Source organism: Lepisosteus platostomus, chromosome 23 (genome assembly GCF_059453375.1).
Source record: "Lepisosteus platostomus isolate fLepPlt1 chromosome 23, fLepPlt1.hap1, whole genome shotgun sequence".
Classification (NCBI taxonomy): domain Eukaryota; kingdom Metazoa; phylum Chordata; class Actinopteri; order Semionotiformes; family Lepisosteidae; genus Lepisosteus; species Lepisosteus platostomus.
In genome coordinates this window covers 6237198-6254686 of record NC_142633.1, presented here as the reverse complement: position 1 = coordinate 6254686, position 17489 = coordinate 6237198, and the positions used below count along the sequence as shown (strand labels likewise).

Genomic DNA, 17489 nt, shown 5'->3' with positions numbered 1-17489 from the left:
TTTTTCTCCTGAGCACCTTGTATGAAAAACAAAATTCTTTATGGCATTCATTTAATTTTATTTTACAAATATATTAAATTTGTTTTTACCTGTATGTTTATATCTGGAAAACGCAAACTGTTTTATTGAGAAATATTTATGTCTTCATAATCTTATAGCTAGATACAGTAGGGGCATCACGTTATGTAATGAGGTCAATGTTGCCTTAATTTTCCTCCCCAAAAATGGAATTATACTTGATATCTTTCCAAAAAGTATGAGAGGGGGGTGTTGCCTGTGCCCTAGCTGCACTCCACTCTGGTTTGGTCCAAACGTGATTACTTAAAAAAGGTTCCAACTTAAACGCTTACCCTTTAAAGCGCTTTGAGTTCTTCCAGAATGAAAAGCACTATATGTTATGGCTGCAGCTGGACTCATTATCCAATTTCTCTTACACACCCCTTCCTTCACTATTTCAACAATCAGTTCACCCAGTTACATTGCTTGGTATTAGGATCTCTTCTACCTCCTGAGCTCACCTCGCCCTTTCCTCCTCAGTACCCTTTTCTACCTGCTCTGGACTCCCTCAACGTCACCTCTTTGGTTTTAATTTTGGATTTCTCACTTTTGCCTCACCCCTATCAGATTTGTTTGCCTCTCCTCTGGCCTCCTACCTGGTCTTGACCCTGCCTTGAATAACCGACCACTCTCCCTCCTCGCCTGCCTTGGATACTTCAGCTACCTCGCCTGGAGACCCGCACAGGGTTCGTAAATTACATCGTTCTTACAGAATACCCAACCTGCTACATGAATCCCACGGATCAGGACGATCCTTTTTCCATTCTCTTACACTATATAAATGTAAGGAATTATGATTGTAATTGAGGGCATTAGTAGTTTAGGTCAGTAGAGACACTGGAGACAGCAGAAAAGAGTTGATCAGATGTATCACAGTGCTGGGAGACCACCCTCTCCCTGTATGTTGTGTAAAGAGAGTTGTCAGCAAAACAAGGAATTACAGTTCTTTACAAGGACATGCGCACAGGGGTGTGTGCAGTGTTATTCATTCATTTAAGACTGGAAGGTTTTTCGCAAATTATACGTTTTTCTGCATAGTAAAATATAAAAAAATTGGTTCATGTAAAAGAAATTTACATATCATCACACTTCAGATTGAGCAACTTTGCCTGAGGGCCTGGGATGTGCTTAAAATAAGCTGCATAAGACAGAGAAGATCAGTCAGCAGCACAGTTCTGAGAAACCGATGGCCTTTAAGATTGCCACTCCTATGTGATGGCCCCGAGGCAGGACCACAGGGGAGCAGTGCTTCTCTACAGGAAGTACTGTACTTGTCTTTGAGAGACAACAGCTGTCAAGCTTGAGCGCTGGTGGCTGTCTTCCAACACATAGTTTCAAAGCAGCTTTTCAGAACACAAGGTGAGCAAAACTCCTAATCTGACACCATCATAAAATAGCACTTACAACTTCTGTGGGTTAATCAGAAACTGAATGTTTGCTTAAAGGAAAAGACACCTCTCAGGATGACCTGGTGGAATAATTCAAAGTAGTGTTGGAGTGTGTGTCTACTTATTAGCTTAGCAATCAAACATCCACTACCAACTCTCTCCATCACACAGGTCCACACCAACAGATCAGCCTGTAAACCATCAATTTCCTGTCTAAGGAAGGCTGGTGGTTCCACTGCTGACAAGATGAGGAAGACCAAGCTGTGTAGGAGACTAAGTATGTGTAATGTTCTGCTGCTTCAGGTAGTGTAAGCCATAGCCCATTTTCAAAAATAGACCAAGAGCAGGCAGGAATCAGGGAGCAAAGTGTGTGCAGCAAGCAGGGGACAGCAGGTGAAACTCGGCCCATAGGCTGAATCCAAAGTAGATGATTTTCAAAGCCGGAATGACACAAAAGAGCAGCACAAAGGCTCAGCAGATTTCATCATATTATACAGTATGCTATACATAAACTCCAATTTACTGTAACAAATCTTTCCTTTTAAAGTCTTCAGTCTGGGAATCAAGTTTTTGAATTAATTTTTAACTTTAAAAAAGATGTGTCTAAGTCAATAATTTTCGAATTTTGCAACATGGGACACAGCAAGAATGAACTACAAGAAAGAGCTCTATAGAGAAATGCAAACAGTAGAAGGGATCGACTGCCGAGACAGAGAGCCGTGGAGAACAGTTGGTGCCTGAGACCACCTTTGCTGAGGGGATTATGGAAGGAGGGGCTCGTGTAGGCCTCAGCTGGGATTCAGTCAAGGACCTGATAGGCCTGATCTAGGACTTCATGCAACCAACCGACAGTCCTGTTAAAAAGGTATAGACCACATCCAATCAGATAACCACTCACCTTACCTGTCCACCACCACACCTCCAAACCCCAGCAAGCTTTAGGGCTGTCTGCAGTAACCCCAGCGCTCAGCATTGGGTTTAAATTCCTGTTGAGCTCTACTCATTCCTTATGCTTTGTCTTGGATTAGGCTTTCCTGGTTTTCAGAACTCGTTCCTTTTTGAATGCGGTTTAAGGACTTCACTTCTGGCTTATTGCTCTCATCTACTGTATCGGCTACCTGGGCTTTTGGGTTTCTGCTCTCTTTTCGACCACGATGTCTGGACTACACTTCTGGCTTTGTGTTTCTCGCCATCTGGAAATTTTCTCACCGATCTAACTCTGCTCAGGATCCAATACTCTACTCTAGCGGTTCTTCTCTTGAGAAGCCACAGCCTGCGAAATTGAACTCTGCTGTGGCAGTGGCATCACTTTATGTAACAAGCTCCATGTCGCCTTAATTTAAAAAAAAAATGGAATTATACTTTATATCTTTCCAAAAAGTATGAGAGGGGGGTGTTGCCTGTGCCCTAGCTAAATTCCTGTCTGGTTTGGTCCAAACGGGCTTACTTAAAAAAGGTTCCGACTTAAGCACTTACCCTTCAAAGCACTTTGAGTTCTTCTAGAATGAAAAACACTATATGTTACTGCTGCAGCTGGTCTCAATCAAGCCCTCATTATCCAATTTCCCTTACACACCCCTTCCTTCACTATTTCAACAATCAGTTCAATAAGTTACATTGCTTGGTAGTAGGATCTCTTCCACCTCCTAAGCTCACCTCGCCCTTTCCTCCTCAGTACCTTTTTCTACCTGGTCTGGACTCCCTCAACGTCGCCTCTTTGGTGTTGATTTTGGATTAATCACTCTTGCTTCGCCCCTATCGGATTTGTTTGTCTCTCCTCTTGCCTCCTACCTGGTCTTGACCCTGCCTGGAAAAACTGACCACTCTCCCTCCTCGCCTGCCTTGGATACCTCAGCTACCTCGCCTGTAGACCCGCACAGGGTTCGTAAATCACATCGTTCTTACAGAATACCAAACCCGCAACGTGAATCCCACGGATCAGGACGATACTTTCTCCATTCTCTTACACTATATTAATGAAAGGAATTATGATTGTAATTGAGGGCATTAGTAGTTTAGATCAGTAGAGACACTGGAGACAGCAGAATACAGTTGCTCAGCTTTATCACAGTGCTGGGAGACAACCCTCTCCCTGTATGTTGTGTAAAGAGTGTTGTCAGCAATACAGGGAATTACAGGTCTTTACAAGGAGACGCGCACAGGGGTGTGTGCAGTGTTATTCATTTAGTTAAGACTAGAAGGCTTTTCGCAAATTATACGTTGTTCTGCATAGTAAAATATAAAAAATTGGTTTATGTAAAAGAAATTCAGTGAGGTTTATGTGACTTGAAATGGTGTTCTTCAGTGAAAATAAACTAAAAAAACAGGCTCCCTCCCCAAGCCCCCCCTTACTCCTCCATGACCTCTGTTTCTGTCCGGAACATTCCAAGTGTCATTGTTTAGCAACCAAGATATCTGTCACTTGGAGCCTCAGAAACCTTCATATTTGTTTTTTTTTATTGTTAAATATTTCATATTGATTTATTTATAAGATATTAAAAAATCAATCTGAAATTCTTCTTCATACCTTGTCCAGAATTAATTTAAGTACAGCAGCATCACATGTGTAGAACATCTATTTCCCAACCTCTAGGGGTACACAGGGAAGTGTATACTACCTGGGAAAATCCAAATGTCTTTATCATGAGGAAAAATAGACTGATAATCTAGTATACTGCATCACATTCATTGGTTGATCCATACTCCATGATCCACGAAGGAGTGTATAAGTTACTCATTTTTGCTGCCACCTGATCTGTTTTATGTAGTAATTTACCTTTTAAAGACCAATCCAGCCCCCTGGAAAAAGTTACAGTACTCAATCTTAGTTACTCAGATAATTCAGGTTTTCTTCTGAGTACCTTGTTTTTAAAAAGATTGCTTACCTAAAAAAATACAGTGCCTAACAAATGCAATCAGACCATTCTTGTTGTGTCCCATATTGTCCATATTTTTTTTAAACTTTAAAATTAATTCAAAAACTTAATGCCCAGACTGAAGACTTTAAAAAGAAAGATTTGTTACAGTAAATGGGAGTTTATGTATAACATACTGTATATTATGATTAAATGACGTCAAGAATTTATTATGAATTACTGACAGATGATTCTTATTGAACTTGGTTTTTGACAACTGTCTCAAACATCTGCTATAAACTCCATTTCACTAGGAATAATAATAATAATTATAATAAAAATAATAATAATAATAATAATAATAATAATAATTGCTTACAGGTGCAGCATCCACCTGGATGAATAACACAACCACGAACTAAGCTTATTGAAGAATAAACCTATTACTTGTTCCTTTGCAGCCTACACATGCTGACGCAGCTACCCACCTGAATTATTATCTTCTAGATTTCTTTTTGCTTTCTTTTGCTTTTCTTGTAACGCACTTTGAGAAGATACTCAGACTGTCTCTGATGCTTTTATCTCCCCTCTTGTAAGCTTACGTCCTGCAATTGTTGTTTTATTTGGTTGAGCAGTTTGAAATGTTTTTGAGTTGTGTGGAGCTCTCTGTTGCAGTTTGTGGATAAGTTTCCGTTAATGTGACTTTCTGTTTTTTTCTGATTGCTTTCGGGGAGAGTGTGATGGGAAAAGAGGGACTATCAAGAAGAGAAAGAACGAGAACGCGGCAGGTGTAAATGTTATTGTTCAGCAATAAACCTTTACAGGAATATCTGTCTCCATGCAGTTCCCGTCCGTACAGGCAGAGTGTTTAATCACCACCGCACAAACCCTACAGTTACACCCACAGGATATCCCTCCATTATACCCAAGCACCTAGTCTTCTTCAAACCAAGCCACTCTAGAGATCTTCATGGTCATTTTCAAATCATTTCATCTTCTGCTTTCCACTTCCTTCATATCTGTAGCTTCTGCGGTGAAGCCAACTCGTGCTGTGTACCCTTTTCCTACTCATTCTGAGTCTCGTCCATCCAAATGTCAGTTGGTTTATCTCTCCACTCTGATTGAGATTCCCAAACTAGCCTCTGAATTACTCCATCTCCCTGGCTCCAGATCAACTCACTGTTTACTTTATGGCCTTTCAGCTGTAATATTTGCAATCTGTGACCTCCAACAGCAAGACCATAGACGCTGTACCTAGTGTTGAAGTTGACAAGGTCATGGCATGCCTCTTTGATTCACTTCCTTTTCCCATTTACTATTATCAGCCCCATTGGGATTGCCATTCAAAAATATTCTGGAGAAAAGATCTTGATAATTGATATACTGGCCCCCGTCCCCCATATGTCCTCTGTACCAAGCACCAACAGCCTCATTGGGAAACCAAGTACTGTATGTCATCACAAAAATCCTGCTGTACTCAAATGAAGGGAAATGTTCAAAACAAATAAACTGATTATTATATAAATGAATCTTCTAAATTGAATATTATATAAATAGTATTATACAAAAAGTTAAAAAATAGATGTATGGATTATACACTTAACCCTTTAATTACAAAGGGACCCTACCATTTTGAATAATAGTTCCTGATTGTGACAAAAGAAATAGTTCTATTAAATTAGACTCTGTATCATACATATGTTTCCTTGTGAACTCATTGACAAATGGTATTAATGGATATGTTTAAATTACGGGAGGAATTTACTGTTTGCATTTGTCTTAAGATAATACATTTGTCATTCATATTGGGTATGATTTGGTTTAGTTTTTATTCAATTTTTTATGTTACATATTAAAAACATTTTGAACATGTTGTTTCGCCACACTGTGTCTTTTATGAAGACACTGGACTGAAACTGGAGTCACATAAGTCATTTCGCAATTTTTGCTGCAGTTCAAGAAATACTTCTGTTTTAATTTGGAAATCAAATTTTGGGGAAACAAATGAATTTCAGTTACATAAAAGCAGGAATATTAAAAAATGCAAACGGTTTCGATATACTGTACTTACAGAACTTGTTCTGTCTGCAAATGTGTCTTTGATGTGTTTTCAAGAAAAAACTGATATCTGCATGTGAAAGGGGAGTGTTGAAGGATAATATCCAATCCAAAACGTTTTAAGGTGTTTTTACTTTTATACTGTATGTATAAATATGAAGCTGAGGACAGGCATTTACAGTCAGAGAGAAAGCACTGAAGAAATCGTTACCTTGATACTCATACAGTACCTGCTGGACCAAGTGTGATTCAAAAGCTGCTTTCTTCAGAGTGTAACCAAGGTAAGTTTCATTTCATAGCTGATGTGTTACAGGTCATCATTACAGTGTTTTACAGTATTTTCTCCAATTTACAATTGTATAACCACCGTAAGTGTTGTGATTTGCCTTCAGAATGTTTTACTATACTATATCATAAGAATATCAAGAAAATACCATGGCAATGTTTCTGGGAATCATTACTATCCCACAGTACATTTACTTTAGTAAATGTCTGATACTGCTGTACACCATAATATTCCCAAGGGCAAGCGTTGTACATTACTGTTACCAATCCTATGTATGGTCCTACTGCATCTTGCTTGACTAAGTAATAATCACATAACTGTACATGTATCTGTCCTGTTCCTTGTTTCTCTGTGCTTTACTTGTTCTTCTGGTTTGTCTTGTTGTCTGGGGCTATATATTTCCGGGTCTCACTTTCCTCTCGGTCGGTATTGGGATTGGTTGTAGAGAGGCTCGCCTCACCACGTCGCCCCACATCCGCTACCTGAGGTCTTATGTCTCGTTCCGACTTCACCCGATACCTTGAGCCCGGAGCAAACCCCCTTATTTGCTCTGTTCCTGCCGCTACACATAGGGTCCTCCCTTCTTGCCGGTCTCTCTCCACAGCTATACCCCAGATTCCGTGACAGTTAGAAAATGGATGGGTGGATAATATGCTGTATATTTAATTATTAATTTGCTTTATAAAACTTTAAGCAGTATTCCATCTTTTTCATAAACGTTTTCTGCATCAGAGTCTTTAACTTTGTCACTTGCTATGGTTATTTTGGAAACATTCTGGCATGCTCGTTTGAACTACCTAATGTTTATTATCATTATAAAATGATATAAAGTTATAATGTTTTCCATGAACACTTGGTGTCTTATTGCTGTAATGGATAATGAAAAGCTTGTAGCTTCATTGAACCTTTTGTAGAAAATGGAAAAAGTAACACTAGTAGCTTTTAATTTAGCTCATCCAATTAGAGTGACATACTGTACTGTAAGTCATTCTTTGAAAGTCATTCAAATCACTTAAAACCTCTTTTTTGTTTTAAATAAGATATATTTCCTTATTGTTTCAATTAGTATATAAAGCCACTATGTACAATTCTAACAATAAATTGTCTGTTCTCTAATTACTATTAATTTATATTTCATTACGAATAATTCTGTTACTGCATTTAATTAAAAAATGAAAAATGTCAGTTAGTGTTACTGTACAGTATGATTAGTGCAGGAAAGCACTAATGGGTTAATAAACATTTACTTGTTATGATTAAAATAGGATTTGTGCAAAAGCCACATTAAGATAGATTCACTGTGCCACCTGGCAATTCCAGAGAGTAATGTAGTCCTGCAACAGATTATGTGAAAATCTAAAAAATGTTGGATTCTGAACATTGTCTTTTGTGGTTATTAAAATAGATATCTGGAAAAAACATACAGGCAAAGCCATGTTTGATAATCAAGTCACATTATATGGACATACAGTACACAACACATACAGTGCTAATAGGAATTTTACATACAGTTACACAATGTTTTAAAACTAAGACATTTTGTGACCTAATAGCTTGAAATCAAGACACATTTAATTAAAATGTATTTAATGTTCATTTACATATTGTAAGTTACAACCTCCAAGTGCAATGTAAATGCTCAAACAGAAAAGTAATTAAAATTGAAAATCTAGAAAAGATTTTTTTATAACTGGATACACCCCTTGGTAATACTATAGCAGTTGTAAATTAGGAAGGAGTGAACTGTGTATTGTTTATGTATAGTTTCTCACAGTGTACTTGTCTTCACCTCACTGCTGTCTTAAGAACTTATCTATATATGATTAATTTTGCTCATTTCTTCCTACAAATATAGCTTCAATCCACACTAGCATAACAAACAAAAATTAAGAAATTCATTATTAATTGCCTCTGACACAACCCGCTTGATGTATCAGAATAAAAGTCTCAAGGGGAAAATTAACACAGTATGCAGTTGGTAGTTTGACATACTGTATATTTGTGGTACTGTAGATGTAACATGCATTATTAGAATATTAGGAAACTTCTAAGTAGTAAGTACCTACTTGTAAGTTATGTGAAAAATAATGTTATTTTGTGTATGGAATTCCGTTTTGCAGACAGACAGAAAGTTGACCTCATCTTCAGAAAGAGACCATGTCTGACCAGGTTAAGACTTCAGGAGCAGCAGACAATATGTGTGAGTATGTAGAGAACTGACATTGTTTCACAGATAAACTGTATTTGCAAATCTACAGGAGCTGTCTGAAGGGATAAAATGGGCACTCAGGGCACCATCAACTCCCATGACAGTGAGCTCAAAGGCTGAGACTCCGATATCAATGACTCAGAAATTAATCTTGAATCTGATCTACACGAATTACTCTATAATGTCAAGATTGAAGGTTTCAAAGTTCCAGAATTCTTTAACATGTCATGTAAAAGAAAACACCTGAAAGAGCTCTACAGCCAGATAATATTTAGATTCTAAACAGTTCACTTAGAATAATAAATACTGTATGTAAAACAATTTCAAGTTTCTCACTGAATTTTTTGATTAATTATTTTCCCACTTTGGGAGGACACCAAATCCTAATAAACCATTACAATCTGTCCTTTTTTCTTATTGCTTTGTTTTCATTAGTTAGATTTTATATTAAATGTATTACTATTATATAATGGTCTTTTAAAGATTAGGATATTTGAAGTTGGTGAAATTGGTTATTTTGTTCACTATTTGATTATAAATTTTTTTTTGGGAAAGGTATGGTGCTGTTTGCCATGGAAAGATCAGGGCGTATCAAGATTGGACTGCCCCCAAATAATTACAATGACAACTTCAGTGAATATTCGAAATATGTGGGAAATCTGCAAGGCATCTCTCACGTCGCCTTCAGCCCTCAAGGAACAATGTTTGCAGTCTGTAATGCACAGCTGTATTCTGGGTCTCCTCCAGCGAATCCAGATGAGAACTGGCTGAAGCAGAAAGCTCGGTGTGTAGGAAGGTCTGGGTGGGATCAAGTTCATTCCCTCTTCTTCCATCCAAACGGCACACTCTATGTTGTCATGAAGAGTGGTGAACTGTACAGGGGTCCCCCTCCTGAGAATGAGTACGTGTCCTGGATGTACAGGGTTGCTACGAAGATGGATGGTGCTTCCCTTCTCTGTTCTTTGACCCTGCGGGTATCCTGTACACTGTGACCACAGAAGGGAATCTGCTTAAAGGAAACCCTCCGAATGATATGAACTACATCTGGTATAAAAACAGTGAGATTATTGGAACTGGAGGCTGGACAGAACTTACCCATTTCATGGCCTTCTCTCCTGATGGCAATCTGTGGTGAGTCTCCAAGAATGGAGGGAAGATCTACACTGCCCCACCACCCAGGATTGCCAGTGATAACTGGATTGGAAGAGCACAGAATCTTGGATCTGGCTACAATCAATTCCCAATCCTTGCCCTCACGCAAGATAAAACCATAAGTCAAATTTTAAGTTTGGATTTTTCTGTTAAAGATGCAAAGATTCTTTCAAAAGAGCCTCTGACAGTTGGGCAACATGACTGTGACAACTCTACCGGCTCTGTTCCTTACACTGCAACTTTCCAGTAAGTGCTGCATTCTAAGTTGTATTTTCATTTTTCTGTATATCACAAAATACACAATAATTACAAAAAATACACACAAAATACACTGCCAATAGATCTAAAACTTAAATTTTAGGACTGCTGGTAATCCTTTGGCAAACTTAAAACAAAGATGTTTAAGGGTAACAAAATTTGAATGTAATGATGTCTGAAAATTTATTTTGAGATATTATTAAATGAAAAATCTACTTTAAGTTGCATTTCTACGTATATGTTCAACTATAACCTGTCAGTAAATCACTTGACTCTCAATTTAAAAAATGTTATAGAAGTGGTTAAGAAGAATCACCACACTGCAACACAACTAGCAGCCCAGCAGGTGTGAGCCTGGCCAGTACCTGTATGGGAGACCTCCTGAGAAAGCTATGGTTGCTGCTATAAGAGGTGTTAGTGGGACCAGTGTGGGGTGCCCACCCTGCAGTCTGTGTGGGTCCTAATGCCCCAGTATAGTGACGGGGACACTAATTTCAGATTGGCATTTAACAATCATGGCCTCCCAGTAATCTCCATCTATGAATTGGCTTCATCTCTCTGTTCTCCTCACCACTGAGAGCTGCTGTGTGATGAGTGTATTGGTGCACTCTGGCAGAGCTACTCATTGGTGGTAGTGGAGGGGAGTCCTTGTTACTTGTAATTATTATTATCTTCATCATCATCATCATCAATGTACTGCAATACATTTAAAAAACTACCAACTTACCTTCCTGTCCACTCTATATATGCTGAATTTAATGATGATGTCATGTGGGCATTTTCGGGCATGAGGAGAATTAGAATGTGTGACAGGAAAGATGAAGGAACACTAGCAGAAGATACAAATATTACTAACATTGCAAAAGAACAGCCAAAAACTTGCAAAGGAACTACTTTGAAAATGTTGAATCCTGAGTTTGACTCTAGCCCAGTCCTCCTCCGTGAGGATTTTGCATGTTCTTCTCATGGTCAATGGCTTTACTTAGATAGATAGATAGTTTATTGATCCCGTGAGGGAAATTGCAGATGCACCATCAGCTGTCTGTGTCTGGGAGGTTCCACACCTGGAGAGTGTCAGCAGGTTTGGGTAGCCTTTAGTCAGCCACAATTTGAGCAAGCAGTAACAACATGAGAAAACCCTCTCTTGCCATCTTCACTATCTCTGAAGTTCATGACATTCACCCGGCTGGTATGTCAGGCGAGTACTTACACAAGTTCTCCTTCTCCCATTGTGGTACAGCCAGGTTGATACAGTCTGCAGCTTTGAAACAAGAAGTTGTAAAATAGAAAGTGATTTTTTTTTCAGGTTTTCTGAAACTGTTACCCTGGAAAGCTCTTTCACCCATTCTCATGGATTTACTGTGGAAGTTGGAGCATCAACAACCTTTAAAGCTGGAATCCCATTGTTGGCTGCAAATGAAACCACAGTCTCTATTAATGCCAGTACTACTCACAACTGGAGTTTTACAGAGACAGAAAGGAAAGAGGTACAGTATGTTCCCAGTACTGGATTAAGCTATTGAAGATGAATGGTGCCTTTAAGCCCCCTGGGCTGTTACTCAAAGAAATTGAGCAAGACATCACTGTTTTGCATATGCGGAAAGGAAGTAGAAAACAGGGCACTTGACTAACAAGGTGACTAAGTGACACTTGAACACTGTTGTTATGCACATTTTAACTACAACTTAACTACACTCCTTAAATTGCCTTGTTTGTTTATTAAGTTCAAGCACATCTGAAAAAGGCTCTACAGATGAAACACTGTCTCTTTCTTTCCCTTTCAGCATGGAATAAACCTTTACCTCTTCCTTTGTTTTTTTTTTTATTGCCGTAACCATTGAACTGCTTTAGCTTACTGATTTTGAATGCTGTATTTGCCCGCTGTTTTCTGAAAGCAGAGACCCCAGCCAATGGCTTTTGCTTCTTTCATTGCAGATTGTTAATACATCCAGCCTGAATGCTACAGTGCCCCCTGGGGAGGCTGTGAGATTCAAGGCTGTAGTCCAGAAGGGGATCATTGATGTTCCTTACACAGCGAAGGTGCTCACTGTCTTCGGACACCAGACCACTATCACTGGGACATGGACTGGAGCTTCAGTTTCGAAAGTGGCAATAAAGGAAGAGCCTATTGTTAACTAAAACAGTTTAGTAGTTACATGCATGCAGATACTTTACCTTACAGAGCATTTATATAGGCAAATGCCAGAAATTTAACATTTAAAGCTATTTAGCTTTTGCTGTTAGCTAGTAAAATGGGTATTTCCTTCAAAAGCATAAGTACACTAATTTGCCTAATTTCTCTCTGATCAAGGAATTTGTTTGAATAAATTTCTCTTTTAAACTACAATTTGATATGATAATTAGAACTAATTGTATGCCAAGCCATTTGTGTTGGATTGTTCAGAGCTATTGCATTTAATCATCTTCACTATACGGAACTTGGGTTTTTTCCTTAATTTTTGTAATAATTAAAAAATGATGATGCAATAATTTCATTAAATTATGATAATATTAAATTTCATTTCAATAATCATTTTGGTGCCTGGAACATATTTAGTATTTTTGTAATACTAAATAATTTAAAATGATAAGTGCGTCAATAAAATATTTGAAGGGTGTATGTTTTCTGCTTGTCTCTCTTTTGTCTTGTTGACTACCAGTGTCCAATTCCGGTCCTGCAGAGCCTGAGTGCACTTAGCTTTCTGGGTTACCTCTTTCTAAAGATTGGCATTTAATAAACCAAGCCCTGGTTCTTGAAGGCTAAAACGTGAATTCAACTTTTTTAAAGGAGTTTATGATGAAAGCTCAGCTGTCTGTAATTTGTAATTAATCAGGACATCACTTTCTCACTCAACCATCATAGATACTGTACATTATCTCCCTCTGTCCCTTACATTTGTCTTTCGCATCCCTCTTCCACCCCATCTCCACCTCTGCAGCTACCCCTTGGTCAGTGTTCTCTCTGCATGGCCTCCCAGAAGGACTCTAGCCTCCTCCTCCTATGTCAGGAGGTTAACCCTGAGCCAAGTGGGCAACGTTATCTTAACTTTCATTACTCGACCTAATAGTTAAATCTCTGTCACGGGAAATACCGTGAAATGTAGTTAAAGACTCTATGCGAGATGGTATAATCCGGAAGTGACTGGAGTAGGACATCAGGTGGGACACAGCAGGATCAGGGTGGGTGGAAACACAGGGGGTGGTGACGGCAGTGATCTGGTGCAGGGGGGGAGTGCAGGCGCACGAGTCCGAAAGGAAGTCAAGTAGGGGAAATCAGGACGCAGTCCAAGGTCCAGGTGCCGGGAGATCCATCCAAGACAGACACAGGGAACAGGGAACGAGGAATACAGATAGTTAAAACATTGACAGGACAAGGTGCTCCGAGCCCCAAGCTCAGAAGGTCAGGACACCATGGTGAAGCCTGTGCTCTCGGGCCACTCCTGTGCCCGGTGGTAGGCGGGCTTCCGGGCATCCGTCTTCCAAAGCTGAGCCCAGAACTATGGAGACGCCGGGCTTCAGTAGGGAAAACAGGATAAGATACAGCTGGGACAAATACAACTGGCAACACATTGAAAAAGGTAGGAGCGCCCTATAGAGGAGGGATGACGGCCATCACAATCTCTTAGAGACCAGGATGCTATGAAATGAACGGGAAATGAACGGGAACCTCCCTTTTCTGTAAAATCCATTCACTAACCAGTAGATTGTGTTTGTAACCCAGGGATTCTCTATATAGGAAAACCGAGTTTCCTTAAAGCAGTAGAATGGCAAGTTCTCTTAACAAAATTCAAATACTGAACTTGAATCTAGTCGTAAAATCTGATTAGAACAGGGAGCTTTAGTCTTCTGTCTTCCTTTCTGTCTTCTCATTCTCTTCTCTTCTATCTGCTCCTACTTTCTTCTTCTCTCTGTAGCTGCCAGTTTTTCTTTTTCCTCTGTTCCTTCGATGAATTTATGGTTTCCACATTATGAGAAACCACTGAATAACTTAGACCCTGTCCTCTACAGGAAGATCTACTGTTTTATTGAACAAATGCCTCTTTGGTACATTGGATCAGGGGCATGGAGAGGGCACAAACTATGCATGCCACTCCTATAAGCCTGATACAGTGATATGCTTTCTCTCCATGAAAGAGAAGGCAAAACTTCATGCTTACTCAGAAGTGCTTCATTTTTAACCACATTGCTTGGTTGTGCACTATAATCTAGATATACTATCTCATGAAAGAGAGTGCAACTCCCTCTCAGTCCTTTGTGAACTGAGTTGCTTAAATTCCTCCCTGCTTTATTTCAGTGCTGCAAATGGGTGGCTTTCATGGTTCAAGGGTATGAATGTTTCCTGGTTGTATATATGGGTAACCTAGTGGTCTAATTTTATTGTGCCACAGCCTCTTGCTAACCAATCTATTGGTGATGGACCGGATTGTGAGAGGATGTCATTTTCCACTTCATAGCAGGCCACACTAGAAAACTTGTTATAATGGATGTATAGCCATTTACTGTAGGTTGTCAGATCACTTCCTTAACTGTGATCTAAATAATAGAAAGCTTTTCTGTGATGCAACCCATTGATCTTTCAATATTGAATGTATTCATAGGTGTTTTGCTGTTTGGTGTGGAGAGCTCAGGACTGGCCCAGTTGACTACAACGAAAGCTTCTATTATCATGCTAAACAAGTCCTATGCAGGGTCTCCTCCAGTGAATCTGGATGAAGACTGGCTGATGACTAAAATGAAAAAAGTTGGCAAAGGAGAATGGGATCAGTTTCACTCCCTCTTCTTCCATTCAGGAGGCAGCCTCTAAGATGTGGTAAAAAGTGGTGAATTTTACAAAGGTCCCCCTCCTGAGATTTTTATGCATACAAGCATTGTATCTAATAAGTCACTTTACACTTATTATAATGTAGACCAAGATGGCTGTGTAACATACATTTTGTATTCAGATTCAAGTTTAAAAAATTGTTCCTATAAAATGAGATGGCATGCAGTTAGTTCAGTACATTTTCACCTTCCATGTCATATCAATTTTGATGCTTCCCTGACTCTTTGCTTTGCCATAGTATTTCATTACAAAGTTAATGTCCCGGAGTACATAAAACAGCTTGCAGTTTCGTATTTCAGTAGGATATGTAAGAAACAATGTTCATTATACCACCCCACAAATTGCACAATGTCCCATTCTTTTTATTTAGTTAAGTTTTGTTGTGTTATTCCAACATTAGAAAAAGGAGTCTAGCCACTACCTGTAGTGGTTTTTAAAATAGACATTTGGCAAAATACATGCATCATTTTACATGGACATACACAACACATATGGTACACATCATTTCAAACTGCAGGTAATTGCTCGCTGTTGTACTGCCCAGTTTATAGAAACTCTATATGCTTATAGAAAGTCTAAACACCGTTTCCAACTTAAAACATTTTGCGAAATTGCAAACAAGACACATTCAATCAGAATGTATTTCATGTTCATTTATATATTGTTACACACAACCCCAAGTGAAAGACAAACATTTTGAAAAGTTGTTGCAAATGAAAATCTCGGAAAATGGATTTTATAACTGTACACACCCCTTTAACAGTAACAGGACTTGTAAATTAGGAAGGAATTCACTGTGTACTGTTTCGGTACACTTGCTTGCACTCTAACTGCCTTCACCTCACTGTTGTGTTTTAAGATCTTGCCTACAGTACGTATGACTAATTCTGATCATTTTGTACTGCAATTAAAGCCTCAACGCTTTTTTACCCCAGTGATCGCCCTGCGTTTGCTTCTTCCTGAACCCGCACTAGTTTAACAGCTGCTTCTGACAAAATCCGTCTGTGTGATGTATCAGAATAACGGTGTCAAGGGGAAGACTAATCTGTACTTCAAACTTAGAAAAATGATCTATCTGTGGGTTATATATTTATTGGGTAATATTAAAAAAATATCATTACATACACACGTATTACAAAGCGCCCCTTTAATTTGTTAGCAATGTAATTCGGGACTTCTATTAAACATTTAGTATTTTGTAAATTTGGAAAAAACACACAGTAAAGCTCTCTTTAACAATATATGCAGTACAGAATCACAAGCTCAAGGGCGCTACGGACCGCAATCCTGTGTCATAATCACTGGCTCACAGGGTTTGTGGAGACCTGTGATGTGGAATGAGACTCTCAGTACACAGTCCGCGCACTGACTTGTCCACACGTATATATATATATTTATATACAGCTCACATTCGTAAACTGAGCATTTCAAACTGTGCCATGTAGCAACACTGAAGTCAAGAGGAGTTGATCTTCAGAATTGTAACTGTCCGGGTTTATCTAGAATTATTGTCCCGTGTCTAAAGAATCAAAACTTAGGCAAACTTAGGCAGAGGGAGTAACTCTTCTCTGTTTTCTCATGATATATTTTTGTCCATGGTTGAATTGCAGCCTGAACAGTGTTTTGGCTGCTTTCCGCTGTTTCACACACACACTGTGCTGCCTGCTCACACTGTCCTGTGCCACAGTACAGCACATGTCTGACTCCTACCTTATCTAGCACTGCTTTACCATTTCCAGCAGTAAAGTATTATAGGCTCATGTTAAAAGCAATAAATGGAGGGTGTTAAATAGATGCATCTATTCCAAAAGCACCACCAAATGAATCAGCTTTGCATAAAGTGTCCCTTGTGATAAACAGTTCCATGGTTATATTTCAGGTCGGATACCAGGATTACTATCAGCACCACCAGAGTTTCTAATTAAGAACCTTATATTACATTCTCACGCAACTTCAGATCAGTTTTCACATTTCTGAAAACCTTTAGAGAAATGTCCTATAATTTTTCTTGAACCTCTCTCCACTCGCCCTAGTTTCCAGGAGTGAAGAACGCTAATACATAGAGCCTCTCTTCCTCCTCTTGAGGTATCAAACCTCCAGCCTGGGAAAAGACAGTATTCAGTCTGAAATGCTCTAATTAAAAATGTCTGATGTACCAGTAACTTTGACACAGGACTGCAGGATCAGGGGAATACCACCATTGGGCCTGTGAAAACACTTGTGTGTGTTCTTTATGTGCAAATTGTGACTATTCTGTCAAAAGGAGCTTTGCCTGTATGTTTAATCAGAGTGTCTTAATTAAAAAAAAAATTGTATGAACTGTTTAATATACAGTATGATTCAAATTAAAGCATTACTAACCAATTAAAGGATCACTGTGCAGTACATGGGTGAAATAATGAAC

General features: G+C 38.9%; 1 long non-coding RNA gene across 1 annotated transcript; it reads left to right on the top strand.

Moving 5' to 3' along the window:
- Positions 1–6526: 6526 nt before the first annotated feature.
- LOC148641923 (uncharacterized) lies at positions 6527–12793 on the top strand. The gene is made up of 5 exons (XR_015929578.1): positions 6527–6639; positions 8765–8844; positions 9409–10251; positions 11570–11750; positions 12199–12793. It is a non-coding gene; the product is annotated as an uncharacterized LOC148641923 (long non-coding RNA).
- The last annotated feature ends 4696 nt before the right edge of the window (positions 12794–17489 follow it).